Raw genomic sequence first — 5,928 nt, forward strand, 5'->3', positions numbered from 1 at the left:
AAATCCTAATTCATGATGCTTTGATTTTTTTTTTTATGTTTATGTTTCAGAGAGAGAGAGAGAGAGAGAGAGAGAATGTGAGTAGGGGAGGGACAGACAGAATTCTAAGCAGGCTCTGAACTCAGCACAGAGCCCTATGGGGCTCGCACTCACAGAACCTGTAGATCATTACCTCAGCCCAAGTTAGATGCTTAACTAACAGGGCCACCCAGGCACGCCCAAAATTTTAATGATTCTTAGGAGTTCTGATACCCAATCAGCTTTAAAAATCATTATAATATTTACTCTTGTAACCTCTTTCAAATTAAAATGCTATATAACTTTGAAATGTATTATATTTGTCCAAATTTGCTTTTGCATACATTGTTATTGTTCATCTTCTCTTAAAGAAGCACATGATTCTAACAATTTTTTTTAGTCAGAAATGATTTGATTAAATATCCCTGCAAACTCTCATGGGCTTTCATGTAGGTAGCAGTAAGAACACCTTGCTTCTGGAACTGTGTACATTAAAGGACTCATGTGAAGAAGGTCAGGTGGGATGCAGGGGACGCTGGTGGGCTCCGGGCCCCAGCCAGGGCCACAGGCCAACCAAGCCAAAGACCTGTGCTCAGGAGGTGGGGGGGGGGGGGGGGAAGCAGGGCATAGGTGGCCGGCGCCACTACCCTGTTCGGTTCAGGAACTGCTTCACCTTGGCCTACCTCTGCTACCTCATCACTTACAAGTGCAGCACCCCGTCCCAGTACAACACCTTCTGGAAGTGTGTGTATCCTGGGGTCACCCACCTCTTAATGCAGCTTTGCAAGATGGTGTTCCTGGCCACTTTTTTTCCCACCTGGGAAGGGGTTATCTCTGACTTCACTGGGGAGTGACCAAGGCCAGTGTGGATGTGACAGAGCTGATAGACCTAAACCTTGGCATGTCCCAGAATGCAGGCGAGGGGGAGTACAAGATTATGGTTGCTACCCGAGGCTGGACCACCTCCAAGCTCATTAAGCACCCCTCTCTAGGTTGGACCCTGGAGCTTTGAGTTTGACTGGAAGTACACCCAGATGAGCACGGACTCCAACATCAGTTTGGTCCACTACTATCATTGCACCTGCCCGGGTCTGAATGAGAACACTGTGACCTATACCAGAGTTTTCTGTGAGCAGTGCTCCTGCCTCTGTTCCTTAGTGTCTAGGAGGGCTTTGTCCTGGAGACCTTTGTCTACCTCTGTTCCCTGGACAGCTGGACAGCACTGCTGTCTGGAGCAGTGGTGACAGTGCTGCTGACCCTCAGCACACTGGCCTTTGAGGTCACTGTTGTCAACATGCACAGGTGTGGTTTGCCAGGCACTCACATACCCTTACCCTGCCTCCACATCTCAGTGAAGTAAACAGTATTTGGAAAGTTAAAAAAAAACAAAAAAAAGAAAAAGAAATAAAGAAATGACTCATGTGAGATTCTACTCACTACCTGTGAAAATATTTCAAAGTCAACAATCACTTTGTTTACTAAATTGTAAACATAAGGGTGCTTGGGTGACTCAGTCTGTTAAGCTTCGGACTCTTGATTTTGGCTCAGGTGATAATCTCATGGTTTGATGCAGGAGTTTGAGCCCCACATCAATCTCTGTGCTGACATGTGGAGCATGCTTGGGATTCTCTCTCTCTCTCTCTCTCTCTCTCTCTCTCTCTCTCTCCCCCCTTCCTCCCTCCCTAGCTCAAAATAAATTTCAAAGAGTTGTAAAAATAAACATATTACTTCTTCATACACCTACTTTTGTTTATTTATTTATTTATTTTTGAGAGAGAGAGAGAGAGAGAGAGAGAAAGAAAGAGAGAGAGAGAGATACAGCATGAGCAGGGGAGGGTCAGAGAGAGAGGGAGATACAGAATCTGAAGCAGGCTCCAGACTCTGAGCTGGCTGTCAGCACAGAGCCCAGTGCGGGGCTCGAACCCACGAATCATGAGATCATGACCTGAGCCGAAGTTGGATGCTTAACCGACTGAGCCACCCAGGCGCCCCACACCTACTTTTAAATACATACACCTGGGTGTGGTTGGACTCTCTCTAGAAGTGTTTTCTATTTGAGAGAGAAAATAAAGCTGCTAAGGAATGGGCTGACTGCTGGACTCAGTCAAATGGGTCAATATATTTTGTCTAGAGGTCATCATCTTTGTGATGCTTAAAGCAGATTCATAAATTATTGATTAATAAAACAACTTGACATAAGGGTACATGTAGGGATTGGGGGAAGTAAGATTTACTGTTATAGTTATTTTGGCTGCATATTATAATAGGGAAAATGCTTCTTGAAATCAACAGTTGGGGGTTAGAACCAAGCAATCAGCTTTGGATGAACTTGGGAAAACTATATAATGTGGATCTTAATAAGATCCTTTAAAACTTTAATGTTTTATTTATTTTTGAGAGAGAGAGCGCGCGAGAAGGTGAGGGTCAGAGAGAGGGAGACACAGAATCCGAAACAGGCTTCAGGCTCTGAGCTAGCTGTCAGCACAGAGCCCGCCACGGGGCTCGAACCCACGAACCGTGAGATCATGACCTGAGCCAAAGTTGGACGCTTAACCGACTGAGCCACCCAGGTGCCCCCTGGATCTTAATAACGTCCTTAAATAAACTAGCTGAGGCTTATGTGTGAAAACATACAAATGTTATCTAGAACGAGTTTTGACATGTAACCACCATCATCACATCACATAGACAATGTGCTGTGTCAGCTGTAACTTAGACAAACCTGCAAATCTAATCCAAGAGCAACACATTTTGTGGCTCAGTACAAATGTTCCCAGTATTATATGCTTCTTTGCTGCACATCATCAATGTCAGCTTTAGGGTAGGATGTGCTTCAACATTTTGTGAGTATTGTTATCTCATTAGTGAGGGGAACTTAGAATTATGTCCATATATTTATCAAATGATGCCAAACAGTAATATTGGTTTAATGAATATTTAACTAATACTGGTGGCAATAATTTCACATTACACTTCTCATGCACAAAGGTGGCTTTAAAAAATGTTATCCTGGGGGCGCCTGGGTGGCTCAGTTGGTTGAGCATCTAACCTTGCTGTTGTGGGATCGACCCCACCTCTGGCTCTGTCTGGAACATGGAGCCTGCTTAAGATTCTCACCCCTCTCACCCACTTACGTGTTTTCCATATCATAATATTCTTTAAAAAATTTATCTTTAACTATAATGTGTTTAATACAGATATATTTAAAGTTTATGGTTTTCCTTCACAGAAAAAAGAGCAGATTACTATATTTGGACATTTGATTTGGACACTTGACTACATTTTTATATTACTGATTTTACTTTTATTTTTGTTTTAAGTTTTTAATTTACATATTTATTTTAGGTAACTTAATATGCACCAAGTATTTGCTACATAGATCTAGTTGAAATAAAAATTTTCACATTATTTCTAAGAAAGGATGTTTTTAATTGGTACAGAACTGATTTAATAACAATATTCCACAGTTGGAAATAGTTATTTGATAGTGGGTACTTCAGCTTTGAGTCAAAGAAGAGATCTGACTCATTCTTTGTTTTCACAATACTGTATTCCTCCTCTGTATTTCAGTGGGTACAAGTAAGATATTTAACTTTGTATATTATCAGAGACACTCCAAATTAATTCTTTAGGCTATTGCCAATGAGAAAATATTAGAATGTGAAATAAAGGTTATTACTGTGACAAAGAGGAGCTCTGAACACTGATAGCCATTTGGGTTTAATATTGTTAAATGAGGCCACATTACTGCTATAACAGTTGGCTGTCTAATAAGCTGGAATATCTCATCAGAAGTATTATAACAAGATGTGCTCTGAAGAGTCTGTTGGAAAACAATAGCTCAATATAGCTCATCTAACATTCAGTACCCTCTCATTTGCCTCCTCTATATTGTCTATTTCTGCAGGGTTAGCAATGAGAATGGAGCATCACATGCTTATCAGCCTCTGGCACCCTGACTTAGTCAGGGTTTTGATTAGTCCCCAAAGAAAGTATGTTTTACGGAAAGATATTCTGATTATCAACAAAAGGAAGCAGGATGGCAAATGACGTTGGGAGAAATTGCTCAAATACAGAATAGAAATAGAAAACCTATGAATTCAGTGACATTTCAGAGTCTCTTAAGCAATGGCCATCAAAGCACTGGGTATATTGTATTGATAGATTTAGTGTCCTTCTCAAGGTTTTTGTGAATATAAATCTATCTTTTGATTAGATCACTATTTTCATAAATATAGAGGGTCTTTTAATATAAAATGATACCATTTGATTTTATACATATAATTATACCTTTTATATACCATTTAATTTAGAATAAACAATCATAACTAATTTTAAGTTTTCCCCTTAAATTTGGATATCAGGGTTTTTTTTTTCCAGAAGAAAAATATCCTCCTAGTAAAAATATGCTTTTTATGTAAAATTCTGTATATAGGACTCTAACTTTGAGACATTTTTAGATTATTTCAGATTACAGATTTATGTGCAATATTAATTAAGAAAAAATATAAAAATTTCAATGTCAATTATGACACTACCATAGATTTGGTAAAAAGAATCTTTTCATTGAAAAGTTATATGTAATTTCAGTGACTCATAGTATGCTATGCTGTTTAGGATTTATATTCCATTACCTCTTCCAGGTTACTTTACATAAAATCCTGCATATTATAGTAGTGTGCAAATTAAGTTTCCAGAAATCTAATACATGGTGTATTTCTACTTTCAAGGATGAACAAAACCTATGCATTAAAAATGCATGCTATTCCACTGAAATTTTAAGAGGTTTTTCTTTTTTGGTGTGTTTTATCATTCCCAAAAGTGCAGTGAAGATGTTTGGTTTGAGATTAATAATATCTCTTGCGTTTTCAAGACTGCTTTAAAACTTCCTAGTGTGCAATCTTCATATTTTGTTGATACATCCTTGGTAGGATGCCAGATCTGCATAAATGAACCAAATTAATCATTTCTGACTCACGAATCGGACTTGAAACTATTCAGTAATATTTGAGTGCCCACGATGTGCCAATTATGTTCAATACTGAAGATCCCAGATATGGGAAAACAGAAACATCCCTTTGTTCTGATTGAGCTTCCTGCTATTAGGAAAGAAAACAGTGAGTGATCAAAATAGCACACTGATGAAATGGTGATTCCAGAGTGGAAAAAAAAAAATACAATTAGATGAGGGCCTATTAGAAAATGCTTAAAAAGTTTCAGAGAAAGTGATGCTTGAGTTGATATCTAAAGAATGAATGGCATTGGACTAGGAAGGGTCAGTAGACACTGTGTAATTGGAAGGATTACAAAGGGAAAAATTAGGACAAAAATCCTGCGATGTGAGGAAGCATAGTGCACCTGAGCTACTTAAAGTAGTCTGTGCATCCTTGGAGCAGAGAAAATGAAGAGTGAGCTTCTGCAGAACTTGTGAAAAGTATGGCTATGAAGCTAAAATGACACGGAGGTGACTCCAGAGCAGAACTTGTAATCATGTGTTTGAGGATATAGTTTGAGTTTTCCCCTAAAATGGAAGAGGTGTGAGCATTTCTATAGGTCAACAGGACCCACAGTGTAGAGAGACTGATAAAATGCGTAAGAAAGACAAATATGATTGTGGAAATAAATTTTCCAGGAAGAAGATAAAAAGAGAATCCAAAGAGCAGGTGGAGAGCATGACTTTTGAAAGAAATAGGATCTATCCTTGTTGCGTAACAGCAGAGTTGGGAGCTTGGTGGACTCATGGCTCCAGTTCTTTCAGGACAGTGGGCTCTGAGTCTAAAGGCTTGAGGTCCTGGCTCCTCGTCCTGGGGTGACATGAGGCTAGTCTGTGACCTCTGTGCTCACGGGCACAGAGGGTTGCTCAACAGAGAAACTGTTTTATGACCTGTGTGCATATTTCCTATAGAGACA

At 39.5% G+C, this 5,928-nt stretch overlaps 1 pseudogene; it reads left to right on the forward strand.

Annotated features, from left to right (window-relative positions):
* The first annotated feature begins 686 nt into the window (after positions 1–686).
* LOC144224745 (BOS complex subunit TMEM147 pseudogene) lies at positions 687–1,378 on the forward strand (annotated as a pseudogene).
* Positions 1,379–5,928: the final 4,550 nt, after the last annotated feature.

Source organism: Crocuta crocuta, unplaced genomic scaffold (genome assembly GCF_008692635.1).
Source record: "Crocuta crocuta isolate KB4526 unplaced genomic scaffold, BGI_CrCroc_1.0 scaffold442, whole genome shotgun sequence".
Classification (NCBI taxonomy): Eukaryota; Metazoa; Chordata; class Mammalia; order Carnivora; family Hyaenidae; genus Crocuta; species Crocuta crocuta.